The sequence below is a fragment of the Zootoca vivipara genome, chromosome 13 (genome assembly GCF_965207765.1).
Source record: "Zootoca vivipara chromosome 13, rZooViv2.hap1.1, whole genome shotgun sequence".
Classification (NCBI taxonomy): Eukaryota; Metazoa; Chordata; class Lepidosauria; order Squamata; family Lacertidae; genus Zootoca; species Zootoca vivipara.
The window spans coordinates 12,225,137-12,250,918 of NC_142596.1; positions in this window are offsets into that span (position 1 = coordinate 12,225,137).

Sequence of the window (25,782 nt, forward strand, 5' to 3'; positions counted from 1 at the left end):
TGCCATATGCCTTATCCGTCCCTATCTCCCTACCCCTGCATCTCCATGATCATATATATGCCTGTTTGGCAAAGGCCTTCAAAAACAACCTGCGTGACTGTCCATGCTACAATAGCATCTCCTGCCACCTTTGAGTCTACCGCTCTTTCTTCCTACAATTCTTCTTATCAACCTCCAGGCTCTCCAGCACTTATTTCTGTTCTCTTTTTCCCCCTCCCCTGCTTTACAAGATTTTGTTGTTGCCAGCGTTGCTTGTCAGCATATAATTCATTAGTAGCAACCCATGCTGGGAGTAGTTACTGCCTTGTCTGGTATCATCTTACAATCTGTCACATTTTTTTATGGTTTTGTTTCCCCCTCCTAGTGAAAAAGCAGTCAGACTCCTCCATCTTCCTTCTTAGAGGTGATTAAATGTCCCTGCTTCTTATATAGTTGTGCAGTGTCGAGGAAAAGAAGACATGCATACTCTTGTTTCCCACCCTCCCCTTCCTCTATACTTCTTGTAGCTCTTGCTTCTCCCCATCCTCTGCCTCTGTGGTCTTCTGCACTGGCAGTATTTGGAGCGCAAGCACCTTGGGGTCAGGTCAGATCCAAGGGACCGTGAATGGAATGAGAGTAAGAGTTTGTGCAATAGTTCATGTGGTGCTACAATAACAGGTTGATGTGACAGCTTGGGGCTGCAGCTCAGTGACAGCGCATCTGTTTTCACAAATCAGAGAAGGGCAGAGTTGGAAGAGAAACTGCAACTCATCTAGTCCAACCCCCTGCAATAGAGGAATCTTTGCTAGGTCATATGTGGCAGGTGGTATCTCCTTGTGTGGAACCTTCAAGGTGGTCTACTAGCCAGGGCAGGTGATACCAAGCAAGATGGGTCTGATTCTGTATAGGGCAGCTTCTTCTTTGGAATGGAATATTAGAACGTTAAGAGCATCTGCTTTGCATGCAGGAGGTCCCAGATTCCCTCCCTGGCATCTCCAGGTAGGGCCGGGAGACAATCCAGCCTAATGCCATGGAGAGCTGCTGCCCCTCAGTGTAGACAACTGGAGCTGGATGGTCTCTCTCCATATAAGGCAATTTCCCATGTTCCGTTTGCAAAAGTGGAAGAACATACGTTGAAATAATAATAATAATAATAATAATAATAATAATAATAATAATAATAATATTTATACCCCGCCCACCTGGCTGGGTTTCCCTAGCCACTCTGGGCAGCTTCCAACAAAATATTAAAATACAATACTCTGTTAAACATTAAAAACTTCCCTAAACTGGGCTGCCTTCAGATGTCTTCTAAAAGTCAGAGAGTTGTTTCTTTCCTTGACATCTGATGCGAGGGCGTTCCACAGGGCGGGCGCCACTACTGAGAAGGCCCTCTGCCTGGTTCCCTGTGGCTTCACTTCTCGTAGTGAGGGAGCTGCCAGAAGGCCCTCGGAGCTGGACCTCAGTGTCTGGGTGAACGATGGGAGTAGAGACGCTTCTTCAGGTATACTGAGACGAGGTTGTTTAGGGCTTTAAAAGTCAGCACCAGCACTTTGTATTGTGCTTGGAAACATACTGGGAGCCAATTTAGGTCTTTCAGGACTGGTGTTATGTGGTCCCGGCAGTGACTCCCAGTCACCAGTCTAGCTGCATTCTTGATTAATTGTAGTTTCTGGGTCACCTTCAAAGGTAGCCCCATGTAGAGCGCATTGCAGTAGTCCAAGTGGGAGATAACCAGAGCATGCACCACTCTGGCGAGACAGTCCGCGAGCAGGTAGGGTCTCAGCCTGCGTACCAGATGAAGCTGGTAGACAGCTGCAGAATGAAATGGTAGTGAAACAGTGCAAAAACACATTTTCACTCCCAAGCTCTGAACTTCATGCATTGAAAATGTTCATCCCTGAAAATTCAGAACCAAAAGGTGGACATGCTTTAGCAACTGGGCCTGTTTCTCGCTAGTCTCCAACCTGCTGTGGCAACATGGCAGTTGCCCTGACTGTCAAACGCAGAAGGCAGCAGAGGGCTTTTTGAACCCTGGGAGGAAGCAGCTGAGCAAACAGTGTTAATTTTGTTATCTCTCCTGGGCCAAAGTATGCTTAAAATTAGATGTGACCAAAATACAAACAAACCTTGCTGTAATCTTAGATGTTGCTAACTAGTTTTTATACCCCCATGTGACTTGGGCTACAGTCCTACGTACTTGCTTAAGTTCCACTGAGGTCAATGGGATTTAAAGAGCTTGACTGGAAACAGGTTTGTGGACGTTGGGTTTGCTGTGGAGAGCTCACCACCTTCAGAGCCTAATCTGCCCCTGTTCTCTCCATTGTAATATTCCAGTCCTTGCACCAGCTCCACCAGATGAAATGGATTAGTGGACGTGATGGGCATGAGATATTTCATCTGCATCTGTTTTGTTTGTGTGATATTTTTAATAACTTATTTACTAGGAAAAGGAAGCAGGCCTTAAAAATAGCCAGCCACGGGGCCTTTAGCATTAAGTGCACCTGTTTGTGCCTTAAACTCAATTATTTTTCATGTTTGCTCTCTAATCCTTCATTATTTGAAGATGACAAGAAAAGAATGCATTGGGATCGGAAAGTAAAAACAAATGAACTGTTAGCCCACCCATATATATATATATATATATATATATATATATATATATATATGCACAAGACAACCATCTTCTCAAACTATGTATACTAGATGTGAGGGGGGGGGGAAGGATCTTTATTAACTGTGGATTTTCTTTACTTTCCTTCAGCTGAATTGGGAGGTGATATTTCAGTATCCATCTTGAACGTTTCCAACATGTTTTGAGGTTTCTCCTGATAGCAGGTGTGGGGGACCTTTGACTGAACTACAACTCCCATCAGCCCTAGTGAGTATGGCCAATGGGCAGGGAAGATGGGAGTTGTAGTTCTGCAACATCTGGAAGTCAAAGGTGCCCCAGCTCCATGCCTTACAGCAGGCATCCCCAAACTTCCGGCCCTCCAGATGTTTTGGACTACAATTCCCATCTTCCCTGACCACTGGTCCTGTTAGCTAGGGATCATGGGAGTTGTAGGCCAAAACATCTGGAGGGCCGAAGTTTGGGGATGCCTGCCTTACAGAAACGACATTACAAGCTTCACCTTCTTGGATCATGCTGTTCCCCACACCCAGTCAGATATACAGGCACCCAGTCTGGTGGCATACATGGTGTGGGGGCATTCTGGAAAGCAACTTGAATGGGCAGATTTCATACTCTTTGGACATGGTAATAATAATAATAATAATAATAATAATAATAATAATAATAATAATAATAATTTATTTATACCCCGCCCATCTGGCTGGGTTTCCCCAGATGTTGTTATTGACATTCTGTAGGCAGGGTTTTGGTATGGTAGAAGTTGCTCACATCAGTGATGGACGATCAAGCAGTGGAAACCAAGGGGAGGAGCATTCAAGTTGCAGCCTAGATAGTCCACACTACAGGCTCTGCTATATTGGTTGCCTGGACCTCTGACTGGCTATGTCAGTGATGGGCAACCTTTTGAGCTTGGTGTGTCAAAATTCGCCAAAAAACCCCGAGCATAACTCGGGTGGTGTGTCACTTCGAGAAAAAAACAACCATAATTTCACAATATTTATAGTTTAAATAACAAAAAATGTATAATTGTTTCCCCTTTTAAAAAAAGGAAAAAGGGGAGGGGGAAAATTATTAAAGTTTTTTTTAAAAAAATTAAAGAAAATATTTAAAAGGGGGAAAAATAAGGCAAAACCCAGAGGTCTTTCCCAGTGGGACTCTGGGCTCAGGCCTTCCTCCAACGGGTTTGCAGCTGGGGAGGTGGGCTCGGGTTGGGTCTGTGCCTCCTCATGGCCCTCTTCAGCCCACCTCTCCCCTCACTCGGCTATGCTTGTGCGGTGGCCAGGCAACAGGGAAGGGGTTTCAGCTTACTTGGGTGTCTCTTCTCTCTTCCTGGGATGGCGGCAAGGTGGCGGCAGTGGCAGCAGCGAGGTCGGGGTTCTTCTCCCTTCTCCAAGGGCCCCCTGTCCCTTGAGGCGGGGGCGACGGGGACAGCAACGGAGTGAGCAGACCCCTGTTCTCCTTTGCCTCGTTTCCCCTTCTTTTCTCCCTCCTTTCTGTGGGGGCGGTGGTGGCAGGGGCAGTGGGGCCGGGGCTTCCTTTTTCCTCCTCCAGCCTCCAGAGTGCCTCGAGGCCGTCCGTCAGGTCCACGGGGTGGAGGTGGGGTCCGGCAGCTCCCCGTTTGCTGCATTGGTGGCCCCCAGTGTCCGGGCGGTTTCTGTGGCTCAGGAGCGCTGCTCATGCAGCGCTGGTCACTTTCAGGAGCTCTGCGGCTCCGTGCCGACCATCATCTTGCCTCGCCGGAAGTCCACAAGGCCCCCAGAGATGTGTCACCTGCGGCATTCTGCCACCGGCCGGAAGTGAGGTCTCGGCATGCAGCTGCGTGTCACCGAAAATGGCTATGTGTCTCAGTGCTGATACGCGTGTCATAGGTTCGCCATCACTGGGCTATGTAGACCTATCTCATTCAGCTGAGGAGGTGTATAGCATAGGAGCTGGCCTTACACTAGGTCAGGTTCTTTGATCATTTAGTTCATCATTACCCAACCCAATGCATTGTTTTGAGCTCAACTCCCAACAGCCCCAGTCAGCATGTCCAATGGTGAGGGACAGTGGGGTTTGTAGCCAAAAACATCTGGAAGGAACCGATTTGGGAAAGGCTGATCTAGCCCATCAGGACTGACTGAAATGGTGCTCCTGGCATTGCTAAGCTGCATATAGTACCCAAAGGCAGTCAGGTTTGGGGGCACCTGAAGCAGAAAATCCCCAAAGGCAGCTCTCTCTCACTCTCTGGCAGTAAGCATACAACAACAATTAAGTAACTAACTATCCATTTGCTGCCAACCAAAACCAGCAGCTTGAGATAGCTGCTTCACTCTGCCTAATGGATGCGATCTGATCCTTCTAACCTGAAATGACATGCATGCGCCTGTTCTGGGGGCGGGGCGCGCCTCCCGGAGGGGCATGGCGCATGTTCCAGGGTCGTGGTGCGCCTCCCAGAGGGTCGTGGTGTACGTTTCGGGGTGGGGTGTGCTTCCAGAGGGCCATGGTGCGCGTTCTGGGGGCGTGGCGCACCTCCCGGAGGGGCGTGACATGTGTTCTGGGGGCGGGGCAGGCATTTTGGGGGCGGGGTGGGCGTCTGCGATGGCGCCCCTTGGAGCCCGCCGCTCGGGGCAGCCCACCCCCACCGCCCCTATCTTCCTACGCCCCTGTGCATAGGAACCAGGCTGTTCAGCATCCACAGAATATAGAATCATAGAATTGTAGAGTTCGAAGGTATTCAAAGAGTGAACTAGTCCAACCCCATGCAATGTAGGAATCACAGCTAAAGAATCCCTGAAAGAAACCAAGCAAAGTACTCTACCTAGGGATGTAGGGGGAGAGAGACATTCAGTTGGCATTCAGAACTACCTAGTTCACACTTTCTGAAACCATATGCAGACTGAAACACAACCATCCCTTGAAATTCGGAAGATATGGTATTAGTCACAACTCTGCCTGTTTGGTATGTTAGACTGAGCAACTAACTGTTCCAAGGTTATCCAGTAAGCATCATGGCTGTGTCAGGATTTGAGTTCAAAACCTCTGCAGTCCTTGTCTGATACTTTATCACCTACATCATACTGGCTCTTCTACTGGACTTCCTGTCTGTGGCCTTTCCTTCAAATTGCAGCGTGAATTTTATCTGAAACACAAGTGAAATTGGGTGGTGACGCCCTGATGGTCAAAAAGGAACAGGGGAATGAAGGGGGAAAAAGTCATCAGGGAGTTCTTACCATCTTTCATTCTTTCCATCCTGCTCTCTCTTTTTCTCCCTCTTGGCCAAGCATTAATGTTGAGATAAATCTATTGAAATATGGGCTGACAGTCTGAATCTATTACAAGGTGGGAAGCTACTGGGCCCTTTTGAATTAATATTTGAAGCCAGGATTTATCTCTGTCACCTTAATGGTCCAAAGTCCTTTTGTCTGCATTGGGCTGCCATTTGGCTGCTGTTGCTCCTCAGAGCATGGACTTTCAGCACTTGATATATTATTAACCGAGGGCAGGTATGGCTCTGAGCTCCACTGAGTCAGAATTTCCAGGACATGTTTTGGCAACAGCCAAGAAGCAATCTGCGGACATTTGTACAGACGACTCTTGACACCCAGTACACACATTTGCCCCTTCAAAGGGCATAAATCTAAAGGACCTTCCCATTCCTCTCACTTTAGATTTGCTGTTTATAATGTATGTTAAATAGATGACATAGATCCTGCTAGATTAACAACATTTTACGATTATGCATATTAAAGCAACACTCGAGGGCGTTAGGGGTGCCATAACAGGGAGCTTATTTATCACACAGAGTTGTACTAGGATTGTGGCATGTCATTTCAGGAGGCTACTAGCACAATCCTTTTACGAGAACCCAGGGCCATGCAATGAAGCTGAAAGTTGGGAGATTCGGGGAGAGAAAAGGAAGCACTTCGTCATACAGTACTTAGCTAAGCTATAATTTTTGGCTCCCACACAATGTAGTGGTGGTCTTTGAAAGGGATGTGGGTGGCACTGTGGTCTAAACCACTGAGCCTCTTGGGCTTGCCAATCAGAAGGCTGGTGGTTCGAATCCCCATGACAGAGTGAGCTCCCGTTGCTCAGTCCCAGCTTCTGCCAACCTCACAGTTCAAAAACATTACCAATGCAAGTACCGTAGATAAATAGATAATGATGTGGTGAGAGGGTAAACAGTGTTTCTATCCGCTCTAGCACTTGTCACAGTTTTTTTGTGCCCCAGTAGCGGTTTAGTCATGCTGGCCACATGACCCAGAAAGCTGTCTGTGGACAAACGCCGGCTCCCTCGGCCTGAAAGCGAGATGAGCTCTGCACCCCATAGTCACCTTTGACTTGACTTTACTGTCCAGGGGTCCTTTACCTTTTTACCTTACCTTTAAAAGAGGGGCACCCACCCATCAATTAACTTCCAAAGGGGCTCACTGTCAGCACCAGCCAACTGATTGGTGCCAACAATGAGCCCCAACTTTGTTTGCTTGCAGGTACCATTGGGATTCAAACTGTACCTGCAAGCAGACGTATTTCTTCTGCAGAGTGACGAAGCTGGCCGCAAAGTCAACCCACAGAGGGAAATGTCTGCTTGCCATTATGGCTTGAATCCAACCCACGCCTGTGCACAGACAACTTCAGAGGGGCTTGCTGTCAGCATTGATCCCAGCAAGCCCTGCTTGCCAAGGAACAATCAGCAACACACTATAAACTCCTGATGGTTCATTTGCAGTTGTGTCTTTTCACCTGATGTCATCTATGGGCATGGCTTGGGAAAATGTACTCATGGACCAAATTAGGATCCCTGCCAGGCCTAAGTGGACCTGTGAGGTAGAGATTCCTCTGCATCAAATATTACTGACAGACACAGGGCCGGATTTGCCCTAAGTTACTGACGGTAATGGGGCCCTTTATATGCCCAGCTGTCCTTTGTCAACAACAAATTGTCACTGTTTTTTGTGTTGAATATATGCTATACAGTATGGTCATTTATGGACCTAACGGGTATTTAAAGCCATTTGCACATGCAGAATGTAGGCACCCTATATAAAGAAATGAGCAAACCAGTGATATTTTAGGGAGCAGGCTAGCAGACAGGGCCCATTACTTACACCAGGCACCCCCCCAAACTTCAGCCCTGCAGATGTTTTGGACTACAATTCCCATCATCCCTGACCACTAGTCCTGTTAGCTAGGGATCATGGGAGTTGTAGGCCAAAACATTTGGAGGGCCGCAGTTTGGGGATGCCTGACTTACATGATAGGAGCCTACACAATTCAAAACATTGTTGCTGTATGTAGGTTTTTTTAATCTTATATTTTGGAAATGTACACCCAGTTGTTGTTTTTCCTTTAAATTTTTTGTGGGTCCCCAAGAGAGTGGGGCCCTAAGCTATAGCTTGTTTAGCTTATATGTAAATCCAGCACTGGACAGACAGCAATGGGTTCTGCGATGACAGCCCAACTGAAACGAACCAGAACTACCAGAGGGCACACTGAGAACTTGCTACTGAATTGTGCTGCCAGTTATGTGCTGATTAACTGTGTTTGGACAGAGGTGTTTGCTTGTGCTTTCCAGAGTGTTTGGACAGGGATGTTGCTTGTACTATTAAAGTGTACTGTATGTGTCTAAAGATTGCCAGAAAGGAGTAAAATCTTTGCTTGTGGGGAAGAGTAATGCTTACACAGCCCTCAGTGTGTAATGGCAACTTCCCCCTGCATGTAGCATGGCTACAAATGACACATAAAAGGCTTTTCTACAGCCTGCACTGAGGAGAACACCATTTTAAAAAGTCCACAGTCCCCGGCCTGATTGTACCATGTGCTTTTTCTGAGGCCTAAACAATGTGTTGTATTAAATGGATTGCTGGCTGCTTGCTGCCCCCTGGGATTGGTAGGGGAGAAGGCAATGGGGGAGCCATATTAGCCAATGACAGGCAAAGCACCCCAGGTTTGAGAGACGATTGAGGCAAATTCACCCCAGTGGACCAGACTCTACTGCTAGAAGTCTTGAATGGGTGCCCTCCCATCAATGGCAGGGCCATATTGTGTGGGTGACAAAGGAGCAAAGTCCTACGGGTCAAGGTCTCTTCACTTCCCAATACAATATTTGGGGCTCCCCCCCCAGGTTAATGGGCACTATGTCTTGTGATCAATTATGTGGGGCAGGGCTTATCTGCCCCCCCTTTTTTATTCAAGTTGGCACCCTTGATGGGCATAGCTGCCAAGTCTCCCGTATTCCCCGGGAAACCCCCATTTTTCCAGTCGTTTTCCGCTGGCAGCCCGGATTTTTAAAAAACCCGTAAATCCCCCGGATTCTTACCGGCCCGGGGAGGCTCCTTCTGCGCACGTCTGGAGTCTCTGGACATGCGCAGAAGCGATTTCTGGCACTGTAGCCATTTTGGAAATGGGCAGAGCATGCGTAGAAGCAACTTCCGGTGCCGCTCTGCCCAGTTCCAAAATGGCCGCAGCGCGACTTCCGGTGCCGTACCACTGCCGATCCCGGATTTTTCAATTTGGGAGTTGGCACCTATGTTGATGGGTGAGCCTAGGGAATTTAAACTTTCCACTTCCACTGCCACGATTCTGTTGAAACTCTACACATACAGAGTTCCTTGCATCCAGGCTGCCAATGGAAGCCTCCCTCCCAATGCAAATAGTAGCTTGTGGGGAAGAAACTCATAGGATCTCAGCAGGGAAATCTCAGCCACGTTGTCAATCAGGCTTCCCCATGATTGCTGTCTTTGCTTTTCAAACCCAGTCACCTTAAGCACATTTTAACATCGCATGCATTGTGCAGAGCAGATTTTCGAATGGTGTTGTCGTTTTTCTGCCCACCCTCCCATAAGTCACCCCACAACCTGTGGCCCATGTTGATGCCAGTTTGCTGCTCGTCCGGTATCCTCCCAAGTTAAATTTCGTTGCTTGGCAATCTCGGCACGACTCCTCTCCCACTCTTTTCACCCTCTCCCCTTTAGGAGTTATTTGTGTATAATAGATACAGATGATAATAATAAACCATAAAATTGCAATCCATCTCTCTGATGCCATAAAAAATCATAATCCGCACAGCCTGGCGCCCCAGTGATGGATTATTACTTGTCTAATGCTGCAGTTAGGAAGAGTTCAGAAGGTTGTTTTTTAAAGGATTAATGGAGATTAAAATATTTCCACAGCAAAAGGGCAGGACAGCTTGAGGCGCAAGGAGGCCTAGGCAGGCACGTCATGCAATGTTCCACGTCATGTGAGTAACTGAAAGAATCCACACACTGTGGCCAGTTTGGATCACGCTGGGTGAATTGGCACCACGGGCGTGTGGGATTTTGACTGGGCTCCTTTTGAATTTATTTCTTTTTAATTGGCTTTTAAATGGGCAAAGGGATTCATGAATGTCATGATCTAATCCGCCTATGATCTAATAAACTGGCTGATATTTGAAAACAAGCTGCTGGGCAGGTGTGACTGCGTGCCACGTTTGGGGAGATTATGCCCGCAATGACAGCCCTGCAGAAAAGTCACCTCCAATGGTGTAGTGGTAAATTTCAAAATTCAGGAGCTCATCATCCTCTCCCCAAGGAAAGTCAATGGGTCATGCCCCCAGGGAGAGTCCAAAAATGCAGGAGTAAGTTTGGATAGAGGCCAGAAACTGCAGCTATTGCAGGATTCAGTAGCCAAGTTGTTAACAGCCTGGACTAGGTTTTCTGAATGTATTGCACCAGTTCTGCAGCACAATTCCTGGTTTCCAATACATTGCTAGGATGGGTCCAATTTAATACTCTTGTTTTCACCTAAAGGTAAAGGGACCCCTGACCATTAGGTCCAGTCGTGACCGACTCTGGGGTTGCGCGCTCATCTCGCGTTATTGGCCGAGGGAGCCGGCGTATAGCTTCCAGGTCATGTGGCCAGCATGACAAAGCCGCTTCTGGCAAACCAGAGCAGCACATGGAAACGCCGTTTACCTTCCCGCTGTAGCGGTTCCTATTTATCTACTTGCACTTTGACGTGCTTTCGAACTGCTAGGTTGGCAGGAGCTGGGACCAAGCAACAGGAGCTCACCCCGTCACAGGGATTCGAACCGCCAACCTTCTGATCAGCAAGCCCTAGACTCAGTGGTTTAACCACAGCGCCACCTGGGTTTTCACCTACAGAGCCTTATATTGCTCAATACCTCAATACTTCACTGCACGGGTACAATTGCAAATCAGAAAAACTGTCATGGGCATCACACACCGTGACCAAGCACACACCACAACCTCTTCAACTAGCTACAAGAGAATGCTTTTTCCAAGCCTAATTTCGGTGTGTGTGTGTGTGGGGTGCTGCTGCTGCTGCTGCTGCTGTAATTGTTAAAGAAGATCTCTGTGGGCATGTGCAATAAGAACCTGTCAATTTTAGTTTTCTAACTTCCTCATTCTTCCAATACCAAATCCAGTTCCCTTACATTTCTGCAGCAGTTTGCAATTTTTCTAAAATCCTCGCAGAATTTTGTCAGCTTTTTAATGCAATTTTCTGCTAATAAACGGATCTTTGTATGCGGTTTTGTAAGCATATTTTTGCAAGTGGTTTCATTTCATACAATGCATTTTGTATGCTTTCCCCACAAATATATACATATAGGCTTTTTATGCATGCATCTCCCCTACATATGCATTTTCATATAGATTCATTGGCTAGAGAACGTCATCACAAGATTCAGAGAACTACTTAAAAACCTGTGAATTTCAAAGAATAGCTGTGTTTCAGTTTGTTTCTTTCTTGTGCAAATTCAAATGCAAATTCAAGTGCAAATTCAGTGCAAATTAACACATACTCTGAAGTCACCTTCAGAGACTCTTTTCTGAGTACCCTTCCCAATAGAAAGATGGCAAGAAAAAACAGTGGACAGCTTCACTGGTGCCTCCCAGTTTATGGAATGCTTTCCCCAACATAAACATTTATTCAATAACAGGTGAATTTTCTCTCTCTCTCCTCCCAGGCAGTCAATTCCTGACGTCTCATTGCTGCTCTGGCGGGTGGGCAGGGCAGGAGGGCATATCAGGGACAGACAGAGCTGTCAATCTCACTCTCTCTCACTATCTCATCTTTCATGTCTTTCCAGTTCAGTTCTTCACATTTCCACACAAGTTTGCAAATTATATATATATTTAATATCTCGTGAAAACTTGTCAGTATTTTGTTATCCTAAAATACAGATTTTTGTGTGCAGTTTTGCCTAATATACTGTCCACGTGTTTGCAAAGCATTTCCCCCTCATTTAATTCATTTTTCTATGTTACTTTCACCAATACATACATTGATATGCAGGTTTAACACTACCATGTCTAGTTTGTACACAACTGCAAAATTCAGTGTGATCTGAATTTTGAAGGATGGCTGCATTTCAGTTCACATATTGTTCCAGGAAGAGCAAATTAGGTAGATTCACCTTTTAAAGGTGAACTAAACTGAGTTTCTACCACATCCCTAGAGTATACGTTAGTAGATTAATTTTAATCATCCTTGCATTGCTGGGGTTGGAAGAGGGCAGGTTTTCTTTACTGTATTGCAAATCACTGTATGATCAGTTGTTGCGATAAAGCTGTTTTTTTTGTTTTGTTTTTGTTTTTTGAGGTCTTACGTTTCATAAGTAATTCATGGTATATGAAGGGTACCCTTTCTTTGATTGTATATCACCTTCAGACTTTCTACATAAGGCAATTAACAACAACAACAACAACAACAACAACAACAACAACAACAACAAAACGACGATGATGATAATAATAATAATAATAATAATAATAATAATAATAATAATAATAATGCAACTATGGTTTAGCATTACAACATGGGGGGAGCTGCTGAGGCGATGGCTCTGGGCAGATTTTTTTAAACAATGTGACTGTCAGGGTTCAGGGAATCCGACCCCCCCTCCCCCATGGCTGTGAGCCAGAAATGGGAAAACAAGAAGTTCTTACCATGGTAAAGGCAAAGGGACCCCTGACCATTAGGTCCAGTCGTGACCGACTCTGGGGTTGCGCGCTCATCTCGCATTATTGGCCGAGGGAGCCGGCGTACAGCTTCCAGGTCATGTGGCCAGCATGACAAAGCCGCTTCTGGCAAACCAGAGCAGCACATGGAAATGCCGTTTACCTTCCCACTATAGTGGTTCCTATTTATCTACTTGCATTTTGTCGTGCTTTCGAACTGCTAGGTTGGCAGGAGCTGGGAACAAGCAACGGGAGCTCACCCCGTCACAGGGATTCGAACCGCCGACCTTCTGATCAGCAAGCCCTAGGCTCAGTGGTTTAACCACAGTGCCACCTGGGTCCCTGAGCACAGAGAGAGACAGATGATGCTGACTCTCAGATAATGGCGTTGCTCCGAGTAAAGTCCCACCCCCTCTATCTCTTCTATTCTACGTCATCCCTGCATCGGCTGATCTGTGCTTTCTGCCTCTGAGTTTTCTGTTCTACTGTTCTCAATGCACGCCGGGTACTGGGAGAAGGGAGGGAGTCAGGAATGCTTCCTAAAGACACTGAGTCTGTCAGCTGTCTCTCCCCTGGTGATTTTTCTTCCTGCTGCTCTTCCAATATTTCCCAGCTTCTGCCCTCTGCAAACCACTGTTGTAAATCTATCCTGTCCTCCTCTTCTCAGGAAGGTTCGGGAGGAGGGGGGGTGGTCCCTACTATTCCTTCTCAGTCCAGTCCCTGAAAGTGACACATGGCATGCAGAGGAGGCTGTTAGAAGCAGGCCTGCATTTTCATCTGTGAACTGGAACATAAGAGATAAGGAGAGCCTGCTGGTTTAAGCCAATGTCCCATCTATTCCGGCATGCTGTTCTCACAGTAGCTAATCAGATGCCTTCAGGAGACCCGCAAGCAGGATTTGTGCACAAGGGCACAGTCCCTTTCTGTGGTTTCCAGCAACTGGCATTCAGAGGCAGAGCAGAGCTGCCATGACCAGCCCTCTCACCTATGCATTTATCGAATCCTCTTTTAAAGCCATCTAAGTTGGTGGCTGTGGCTGTGTGCTGTCTTGAAAGTATTTCCCCCTGAGTTCAGTGGGACTTACTCCTAAGCCCTTCGACCCTCCAGATGTTTGCTGGACTAGAACCCCATACCCCCATGTCTGGCCATTGACTATGCTGGCTAGGAATTCCGGGAGCTGAGGGTCCGAAAATATTTGGAAGGCCCTTGTTTCCCCTACCACTGTCCTAAGTAAATTAAGCACAAAACTGGAGATTGGATATATCACAAAGTATCTGTGCAAGTGATGATTTGTGCACTGTATATTATCCATCTCGCTGGCACTTACAATATACTGCACACAATGCTCTAGGATTCTAGCAATTTGTTTTTTAAAAAAACCCCACAAAGCTTCTTTTTTTAAAAAAATGCTGGCAGCATTAATTTTCATGTTCGCCTTTAGTATGACATACAGACTTTGTCTTCATTATACTGAAATACAGTCTGGAGAAAAATAACCCTTGAATCCATTTATGTTTTCAATTTGCTTTGAGCTGTTTTTTCAACAACTTAGGTCAGGACCTAATTTCTGAAGCAATCTTCGTGGTATTTTATTGTTCACCAGTGACTTGTGCATGATCAAAGAATCTATCAGGAAAATTCTCTTCTCCCTGCCCTGCTTTCTCTTCTTCTTTTTTTCTGTAACATCACTTACCCCCAATATCCCATTGCGGTTATCAGTGTTGTAAGTTGAATACCACTTTAGGACCAGGAGCTTGTGCTGTACTTTAGAAAAGTATGGTTTGAATTCATCCATCGTCCTGGTTTATGATAGCTGGTGCCTCAAAATCATCCCAAATGAACTAAAGCAGTCAAACACCTGCAATCAAGTCTTTAACAGAGATTTGGCAGGCTCCGTTCTTTGCTTTTAAGGGGGGAAGTATTGGGCAAAATGGCTGCTTTTGCATCTTCTCTACCCACCTCTTGGACTGAACTGAAAGATCAACAAACTGAATTTTGTTAAAAGTCAGAACATGTAGTAAAATGTTAGTGAGCAGAGGGCTTTAGAGACACTAGTCTGGAGTTGAGCCAGATATCAGAGGATGCAAAGGAACAAACCAGGCTCAGAGAAGACCTTGTTGATCAGGCAAACTAGGCTTTTATGACCCTTCCTGTCTATTACTTAATTTAATTTATTAATTTAGAATATTAAGGAAATTAAGGATATTAATGTATAATATCCTGCTTCTCTCCCAGTACAGGGTCCAAGGTGTCTCACTGTCAGGCTTCGGGGTATTGGCTTCCTCCCCCATGGCAGTAACTAAGAAGATAAAATTAACCAGTTAGATTGTTTAATAATCACAGTGAGAGAAAGGAAGAACATGTCTCCCTAGAAATGCCGGTGCTCCCAATGAAGGCTCACTCCCCCGCCTCCATCCCTATTAATCTACGTCATGCCTAGTCTTGTAATCTGAGCTTGTACCCTCTGCACTTTCTGAGCTCTCTGTGTCTTTGGGGAAGGGGGGTTAATGCTGTCCAGAGACTGTGAATCTGTTAATACTTTCTCTCCCAGCGTTTCTTCTCCTAGCTGTTCCCCACCCAGTATTTCCCACCTTCTGCTTTCTGAACTATGCCCCTCTGCAAACCACTGTTCCAAATCTATACTGTCCTCCTGCTCCTGGGAAGATTCAGGATCAGGGGAAGGGGGGCAGCTCCTACCATTCTTCCTCAGTGTAGACCTCCTCAGCACGGTCCGTGACACTCACATCATGAATTAAAACAAACACAACTACAAACAGTATGTACACACACACACTAATAAAAACAACACTTTAAAAAGCATACACACAAAAGAGAATGTGCCACATCCTCCCTCAGCAGACCTTGTCATAAGAGCCAATGAGCAGCCAAAGGCAACAAAAAAATCTTTGTCTGTCAGTGAAAAGACAGCAGAGAGGGGAATAGCTTAGCTTCCCATAGAAGGGAGTTCTACAATCCCGGAGTAACCACTGAGAAGCCCCTCTCTTGTGTCTTCACCAACTATACCTGTGAAGGTGATGGGAAAGAAAGACCTTCCCTGAAGGTGGCAGAGCCTGGACAGGCTCATGTAGGACGATGCGGTTCTTCAGATAGCCTGGATCCAAATCATTTAGGGCTTTGTGGGTCACAATCAGCAGTTTGAAGTGCGTTCAGAAACAGACCCACAGTCTGTGGAGAGGTTTTGACAAGGAGTTTGTGTTCTCCTTGTAAGCAGCTTCTGTTAGCCACCTGACCACAGCAACTTGGACCAGCAGAAGTTTCTGAACACTTTCCAAAGACAGTCCCGTGGAGAGAATGTGGCAGTAATCCCAACAGAATACAACTAACTTCATTGTGGCCACATCAGACGTCTTAAGGAGCCGATGCAGCTAGCGTAGTAGTTTTAAATATGCAAATGCCCTCCCAGTCACTGCCAAACCTGGGCACCCAGGTTCAGGGATGAATCCAGGAGTATACCCAAGGTATTAGAGTGCAAAGATTAGCTTGGGTGGGCGGGGCCAATCCAGAGCATCACTGCCTGGAAGAACTACGGTCTGCAGTTCTGATAACTCACCACAGGGGGAGCCACAGACAGGCTAAATCAGGGGTCAGCAAACATTTTCAGCAGGGGCCAGTCCACTGTCCCTCAGACCTTGTGGGGGGCCGGACTATATTTTTTTTTGGGGGGGGGAATGAACGAATTCCTATGCCCCACAAATAACCCAGAGATGCATTTTAAATAAAAGGACACATTCTACTCATGTAAAAACATGCTGATTCCCAGACCGTCCGTGGGCCAGATTTTGAAGGTGATTGGGCCGCATCTGGCCCCCGGGCCTTAGTTTGGGGTTCCCTGGGCTAAATGTTCCCTATCCTGGTCTCAGCTGGGCCTGATGCTGTGAATCAGATCCCTAAGCTCAGAAGTAAGTTCCACACTTTTAACTTCTGGGGGGAAAGGTGCCAGTACTGTGTATCTGTGAGTACCCCCAGAAAAAAAAGGACTGGCAGTAGTAATAGTAGTGTGAGGAGGGAAATCTAGAAGAAACTTTGTGAAGCTTTGGGAAGGTTGGAGTCTTCTAGATTTATTTATTTTTTTGTAATGGGCATAATTTTCTCCATTCTTTGCTACTAATTTTATGAATAAAGGCTTAGCACACATAGCTATTATATGATAATATTTGACCTATCCATTAACCATGAATGTTTGTGTCTTCTTTCCCATATGACACAATAATCCTCCCAAATCATCTTCCCCACAGCATTTCCTTGCCAAGGGTAATCTTTAAAGCCTTCCCTTGGTTAACATACAAGGTTTTACTGAGGCTGTTTACCAAGATGATGAGCAATTACATTTCTTGTGGCACTGGAAAAGTCGAAAAGGAAAAGTCACGCGGCTCTTTGCTTATCAACTGCCCTTCCTCTCTCCCGCTCTCTGTCTCCAACTCACCCCTCTCCGCAGCATCTCACCTTGAAATGTCTCTGAGCACAGTCAATGTGACCTCAATTACTCCTTCCTCTTTTCCTCTGCCTGGACTCCTCCCTCCTTGCTCAGCTGAAACCTTTTCTACCCATTTACATTATGACTGAAAAGAATTGACCTGCCTGACCTTCGAGCCGGCTCGATACACGCAAATCCCAAAACTGTGAAGTTTCTCAGTCTCTCTCTCTCTCTCTCTCTCTCTCTCTCTCTCTCTCTCTCTCTCTCTCTCTCTCTCTCTCCACAATCGAACTGAGCATGATGACTGCAAATATTTAAATAAGCAGCAGCTTTAGGGTTTAATGGGGAAAGGCGAAAGGTAGAGGTGGCCTTTTAAATAAGATGCACTTCCCAAAGCACTAGGGATTTGGCAAATTCTGCCATTGCTGAAAGCTTATTCCCCAGTTTAATTATTGCTATTTAAAGGACCCCAATAAAGCAGGGGTCAAGTCCCATTCAGGTGGTTGGACCGCTGATGTCCTCTCACGGCATCTGGCTGGTCTCGTCCACCTCCCACCCAGCACGGCGTGCACCTGAATCCTGCTCCCTGTTCAGTGAAATGTGAAATTGTATTCGTCGGCCAGGAGAGCACAGCAGCACAAACTAATACGTGTAGCAGCCCATGTAATGGGGAGGACTATGAGAGGGACACTTGATTCAAATCACCCCTGTGCATGAGGCATGGGATAAGGTCATTGCCAACGGCTGCCTACACCAGAGTTCCCATTTCAGGTTGATTATGGGAAACATTAAAATCATCTCATGGGTGAAACTGGTGCCTGTCCGTTCTCATTTAATCTTTGGGAAGATAATGGGGAGGGCAGTGAAAGGGGAAGGTATAAGTGGGGGCAGCAGGGAATGGGTTTCAACCTGCACTGGTGGAGGAGGCTGATGGAGATAGATTAATCTGTAAATTAAAATTTCAACCTCCTATCCCATGCGTGTGGGGAGAATATGAGAGTAAAGAGGCAGTGAAGGCCTTTTAGAAGAGTGAAAACACTTACCTGCTTTTGCAGGTGACTGGAAGCTAGGAATTAGGCAATTACAGATATTATCCCAGCTTATTTGTGTTCTGTTAACCATCCCATTCTCTGTCCCCATTGCTAAGAATGAACCGCACGTTTTAGTAAAAACATAAAGGTTTACTTACATTTCAGTGCAGGCAGCAAATAATTCAAAGTGGTATTCAGGTAAAGATACTTCTTCATTACAAAAGGCAAAATTAGTTTCCAAAATGGAATCTAGGCTCTGAGCACAGCCAAGACATGTACATCTGCTCACATTGCCGGCTTAAAAGGAAGAGAGAGACAGATGGAAGAAGGAAGAAGTAAAAAAGTAAGATCCTTTGTCCTATTTCTGCCACAGGAAGTAAGGGGTATGATATCACACAGACCTGTCTTATCTAGGCATTGAGAAACTATGTGAGTCGTAACCCCTTCATACGCTTATTTAGCAAACATAAGTGTCATTTTGACTGCAGATTTTCCCACACAGATTGCTACCACACCCACAAGAAGACTGAAGATTTATGGAAGAAAGGTTATATTTATTGAAATTATAATGTTTGGAGAATCTGCAAAATCAGTAAACCAAATTAACCATATAAAACCTTCCTTCCTTCCTCTGAGCACCTTAGATATGACAAGGGCATTCTCATACCCTTATAGTATTGAGTAGGCCAATAAAGAGAGTACCCCAAATTATGGGCTGACTGAAAAAACCCCTGCCCATAGTGTATAGGGAGGGAGGGCACTAGAAGGAGCAGAGGGAAGCATTTGGGGTCCCAACAAGCTACCTGACGGCTCCCAAATCCTGCCATGGGCTGAGTTTCTTTTGAATGGGAATTGGGGTGCAGCAAATTCACCCCCACACTAAAGGGTAGGAATGGCACGCGTCTTGCAAACAGGAGGAAGATGTGTGATCAGACAGCTGTTTATCAAAACACACGGCCGCTTTGCAGATCATTTGTTCTTCTCCCCTCCCTTCAACCCAGAAAATGTGTGTCCTCAGTCACACACAGTCCATAAGTGCAGAAACGGATCCAGTCACACATGATGAGTGTTGTCTTTGGCTGGGCTCCACATCCTGGTTCCTGAGTTATGGGCTGAATGTTTGAGACAGAGGTGGCAGCAGTTTGGTGGAGTCTCCTTCTTTGGAGGTCTTTAAGCAGAGGCTTGACAGCCATCTGTCAGCAATGCTTTGATGGTGTTTCCTGCTTGGCAGGGGGTTGGACTAGATGGCCCTTGTGGTCACTTCCAACTCTATGAATTCTATGATTCTATGATTCTATGACATCTGGAGAACCATAGGTCTCCCATCCCTGAATTTGATACCCATAATTCTTTTATTTCTTTTTGCAGCTTCCATTACTCCATTTGTATTATTTCCTCTTGCAATGGTAAGCACGTATTTAGACTCAGTGCAAAGACGCGACATGAAAAAGTAAATCCTGCTTGTTGTTTCCATGTATGCTGATATAACTATATACACACAAGCCATGCTCAGGTGCACACCAGCACAATGCTCTCGGCTCTGCCTTTTGAAAATGGGATTTTGTTGTAATATCTTGCCTCAGGCTAGGAGTTTGGTATTCATATTCCTCGCAGAGGTCTCTTATTCTAGAGGAAATACAACACAACCAGGCAGGCTGGGGTAGAGAAAATAATTCCCTCCTCAAACAAGCAGCTCTCCTTGAGAAACAAATTCTGTCCCAAATTGTAAGTCCTTTAAGCTGGATATTATTTTGCCCTCATAGCGGGAACACACAAGAAAATAATTATTATTTGGATTTCAAGTTATAACTGTGAAACACCTCGGAATGCAGACACACTCTTCTGAGATATGGTAGGTAATTCCTTCTGTCATCTTCATTTCTTATTGTTTTGACCCCCCCACTTCATATTTCCACTCAAGTTATGTCCATAAGTGTAAGTGAGAGTGTGTGTGACATCACAAGATGGGCAAGAAAACAACATTTTATTACAAAAATAAAATAACTGAAGCGTAAATAGGGAAGCATAATGACAGAGAGAGAAAATGCTTGTTTATTTATTGTTTATTTTTAAAATTGATTGCTAAGGTAGAGATTCGCATTTAAGATTGGAAAAAATGAGAAGCTAAGAGACCCCGGGGGGCCACAATTTAAGAAGGATATTGACAAGCTGGGGTGTGTGCAGAGGGGGGGCAACCAAGATGATCCAAGGTCTGGAAACCAAGCCTTATGAGAAACAGTTGAGGGACTTGCCTGGGAAAGAGGAGACTGAGAGGATACTGTATATGATCGCCATCTTCAAATATCTAAAGGGCTGTCAAATCGAAGAGGGAACAAGCTTGTTTTCTCCTGCTCTAGGGGGCAGAAGCCAAACCAATGGATCTAAGTTACAAGAAAGGAGATTCCCATTAAACATCAGGAAGAACTATCTGACTGTAAGAAGCAGGTTCGTCTCTCCGCTCCTCCACATGCAGCTGCTGGGTGACTTTGGGCTAGTCACACTTCTCTGAAGTATCTCTCAGCCCCACCCACCTCACAGAGTGTTTGTTGTGGGGGAGGAAGGGAAAGGAGAATGTTAGCCGCTTTGAGACTCCTTAGGGTAGTGATAAAGCGGGATAGCAAATCCAAATTCTTCTTCTTCTTCTTCTTCTTCTTCTTCTTCTTCTTCTTCTTCTTCTTTGGAAGAAACTGGGACAGACCAACAAATTGCGCAAATTTGAACCTCTGACCTTCCGATCGGCAAGCCCAAGAATACCTTTTAAGTGGACTTGAGCCTGGGTAAGCATAGATAAGATTGTTGCTTTGTACCACAAGCCTAACCTAGTGCAATATTCTGCACTAAATTCCATTGAGCTCCATGGGTCTTATTCTCTAACATATATTTATGATTGCACTCCACAAGTCTCCACGTTCTTTTCTCTTTCTAGTGAGCTCAAAAGCTGGCTTTAGTTAGAACATCATATTGGGTTTTTAAAAACAAAACAAAACAAAAACAAAAAACAGCAGCAACACAGTCTTGATAACTAGGTAGATCCAGTATTCCAAGCCATGGCTCATATTTCACTGCAGTTTACTTAGAATTCAATCTTAATTGAAAGGATCATTTGTCATCATGGGGAATTATTGACCATTCCGTCAAAGAAATGTGTGTGCTACAGAACTTCAATTGTGCAATTGCTCACCAGCCCAGTCTTGGTGGTCATATCCTCAGCCAGGAAGGTGAGCTTGACACATTAATCAGGTCCTCTGAGAGTGACGATAACAATAATAATTCTTTTCTAACACACCAATATAACTCTCAATTGTTTCATATTAAGGCTTGAGAAAAGCGAGGAGTTAGAAGAGACTCCACATTTTAATAGAAGCAATAATTCTGCTTGAAGGGCTGTCGGAGCACTTTGGATGGAAAATGAAGCCAATAGATCCAATTTTACAGAACAAACAGCCGAGGGAAGAGGAGGTCAGTCTGCCCAATCCTAATTCTCTTAAATGTCTCTTAAAGGCTGGCAGTAATGTGTGTGCAGTAACCAGATTTAAGCAGCTGTATATCCAGCAATTGCCACATTACTGAAAATGACTGTGATATTTTTATTGCCAAGATCAGACTCCCAAAGGAGAGAAGAGAAGTAGATTCCGTGGCTGCGCATTCATTTACTTTGATTGGGACCTCCCACCCTGCTCTCCCCCCCCCCAAAAAAAAGAAGAAGGAGTGGCACAAGGGGGGGGGGTAACTGTGAAAAGGCATACGAAAAGATGGATCTCTGTTCTGGTGATTCCGTTTCCGGCTGTGAAGCTAAGGAGATCTAATTGGAAGACGCATCCATTGAGAATAATGGAACCTACATCCAATGAAATGTGATAAGAAAATTGGACTGATATAGAAATGGGAGAAAGGAAGGGAAGACTGATTAACAGAATGGTAAACTATGTCTAGAGATGGACAAATTTCTCTGGGCCACACCATGGCTGCATGTTTTTAACCACAACTCCACACTGTTGTGTTACTTCCATGTTAATGAAAACCCTCAACATGCATTTTCAAACATATATTTATTTAAATGCTTGTTTTATATCTAATATGCATGTTTTGGTACACCAAGAACTGTAGAGCCTTTGTTGAGACATGGTTGAACTGCTGAGGACTAGTGTGGTGTGGAGTGCTGGACTAGAACATAGGAGACCAGTACAGTATCCATATCACTACTTGGCCTTGAAGCTCACCAGGTGACCTTGGGTCAGTCTCACCTACCTCACAGGGTTGCTGTGAGGATAAAATTGGGAGGAAGCTCCTTAGAGGAAAGTTGGGATATATTTGTAATAGAGAAATAAGTAAAACATCTGAAGTCAGGGTCAGGTCATTTCACACTGGAATTCATCATACGTGAAATTCTTCATCCCTATATGCATTCATATGCATTCATGTCAAACCCCATAAATCACTGGTCCCCTCTCCTGGGTCACTCTCACAGCCCCCAGCTTCCAGTCTTCCACCAGTTCCTGACATCCAACCACAAAACCAGGAAAGCACCACTGAGAGCCAGTGTGGTGTAGTGGTTAAGAGCGGTAGACTCGTAATCTGGGAAGCCGGGTTCGCGTCTCCGCTCCTCCACATGCAGCTGCTGGGTGACCTTGGGCTAGTCACACTTCTTTGAAGTCTCTCAGCCCCACCCACCTCACAGGGTGTCTGTTGTGGGGGAGGAAGGGAAAGGAGAATGTTAGCCGCTTTGAGACTCCTTCGGGTAGTGATAAAGCGGGATATCAAATCCAAACTCTTCACTGGCAGGAATGGGAGTGGAATACATGAAGAAACTCCAGGAGCTTGAAAGAAGGTTTGTTTGTTTGCTTGTTTTGTTTTGGGGTTGTTGTTTTTTTGCCACAACACATCTCAGTCCTTTATGGGAGGCACGTTTTGAACAGCTGCTCACATTGAGTGCTCCACTATAATAACTCCTGTTGAGTCTAATAGCCAGCCCAATCCTTAATTTTGCTCCAGGGGGAGCTTTCCATGGTCCTGAACCTAAGCTGGCTGACTTGCCCTTTGTCAAACTTTGCCCAGATGTCCTGATGAGCTTGTGCCTGGAACAGGAGACCTTCTCAACATTCATTAGTTTACATAGATGTTGTTCTGCACAAGCCCCACTGAACTGGACAGGAGATGTGCAAGAGCACGAGAAACAAATGAGTAGGCCATTAATGCACAATGGCATCAATGAGTGTGTTACCAAAGAGCTTCCCAGATTCCTGGTCCCATGCTTTTGCATGCAACAAGACATTCAGGAATTGAGTCCTTGGAGTGACATGAGCTGGGTAATCACTGTGCTCTGTCCCTCCTGTGTGGCCTGTGGGACTTCTGGACAAGCCATAATTCCTTGTGTCTGTTTTACAAACATTCAGACATTAAGTGAGTGATACTTTGTGTTTCCTTATGCTGAACCTGACTACTTCTCCATCCATTTCAGTACAATTTATTCTAATAGGCAGCAGCTCTTGAGGGTCTCAAGCAAAGGTATTTCCCAACCCTGTTGCCTGACAACTTCCAACTGGAGACATCTGGGATCGAACCTGAAGCATTATATATAAGAAGCGCTGGCTCCACCACTGATTGCTCCAAGCTGTGTCAAATCCCCTGGGTAAGCATGATTTGGTATTCACAACTGTCGAGGAAATTGAATTAAGTTCCCTGTTGACTCAGACCAAATGGTTATATATGTATATGTCACCGCAAAGCACGTAAAATGCCATTTCTGTCCACCTGCAAAAGATTCTAACTCTATTAACTATTTAACAAGAGTCAATTTGAACCATAGATGGATGACATCAGGATGGATTTGGGAAGTGTCCAGTTGGCAGTGTCATTAGCAATAATGGGAAATCATAGGCTCACACTGTACAGCTTTGTTCATTCCCATCTCTTGTAGCGACATGGTATACAGGCTAATCTGAGCCTGGCCTCAGGCGATGAAGCCAAGCAAGACAAATTGACCGACCTGCTACTGCAATAGCAGGTTCCTCCAGGGAATTCCTTTCCTGTGCTCACTCTGAAGTCCTGCCACTGCCTGACGACATATTTTCATCCCTCTGTGCTGCGTCACCTGATATGTTTTAGCATGCCCACAATTTCAATCTTGCTTTCTCACTCTATAAAGCAGCATCATCCTTATTGACTTCACATGCATTTTGTGAAGATTATCAGTGAGTTAATGTGTATGCAAGAGTCTTGCCAAGGAGCATATGAGAGGGTCGGGGGTGCAAAGGGGGCACTGCCAACCTGCAGAACAGGTGGGCCTAAGAAGCACAGGCAGTGGGAGTTTGCAGGAGAAGGCGGGATCTAGAACTTGCCGTTGGTGAAAAACTGGGTTTGTATTCATTTATATCCTTCACAAACACAGCACACACCACACAATCACACATGGGGAGAATGGGTAGCTCATTGATACAGCACCTGCTTCACATGTAGAAGGTCCCAGGGTCAATCCTTGGCATCTCCAGGTAGGTCGGGGAATGCCCTCTTCTGAAATCCTGAAGAGCCACTGAAGAGACCAGAGGCCTGCCAAGGCATAAGTTTAGTTTAATTGTGTTGATTAAATTGGCCAAATTGCTTCCTACAGCTGATGGAAGTCCCAAAGCTCTGCACAGAACAGAAAAATAAAAAATACAATAAAATCAATTAATGATTAAAACAATACAATACAGAACAAATATACTGTGGAGATCATTAAAGGGGGGGGTACGAATGTAAGGGGTAGAGTCTAGATGACTGTGGACTATACCACCCACCCATTTTTCATCCCTCTTACACAGGGATCAGCAAACTTTTTCAGCAGGGGGCCAGTCCACTGTCCCTCAGACCTTGTGGGGGGCCGGACTATATTTTGAAAAAAAATATGAACAAATTCCTATGCCCCACAAATAACCCAGAGATGCATTTTAAATAAAAGGACACATTCTACTCATGTAAAAACATGTTGATTCCTGGACTGTCCGTGGGCTGGATTTAGAAGGCGATTGGGCCGCATCCGGCCCCCAGGCCTTAGTTTGGGGAACCCCTGCTCTTACAGGTACATGGTGACTAAGTGATTGAGTCATTTTCTGGCTCTTAACATATCTTCAAAGTAAGCTAGTGACAGTGTCCGAGAGGAGAAGGTAAAAGGCATAAAAAATACATACACATACAACACAAGAACGAATATCCAACAGCCACTCAAATCCACCAATGTGGTCCAAATGTCTGGGGAAGTTAAATATGTATTTACCTGGTATGGAAAAGATGGCAATGTCAGTACCAGGAGAGCATCCCTGCAAATATCATTCTGTAGTTAGAGAGCTACCACAGAAGAGGCCTAATCTCTTGTTGCCACCAGCCAGATATCTCTGTAGCTGCTGATATCTGAAGGGCATTGGCTACCCAGGTGCTACCTGGAGCAATAGATGCCAAGAAAGTCAGAGTTATACATCAAAAGAAAATTATATGAAAATAATGTAGTAAATTAGCTAAAATGTATAAGTCAAGATAAAATGCATGGTGGAAATGTAAAGAGAAAGAGGGCACCTTTTGTGTAGCAATGTCCCTCCCTCCCCAGGAAATAAAACACAGGAGAATTAAAACACAGGACACAGTGAATTAGATTTAAGTGGGCGAAAGGGCCACAACTTTATTGGTTTCGGATGTTGAGCGGTATTGGCTTAGGCATTGGAACCTAACCGACTATATCCGACTGTAACCCGTGTGTTACAGTCTGGGAGAAATTAACCACCA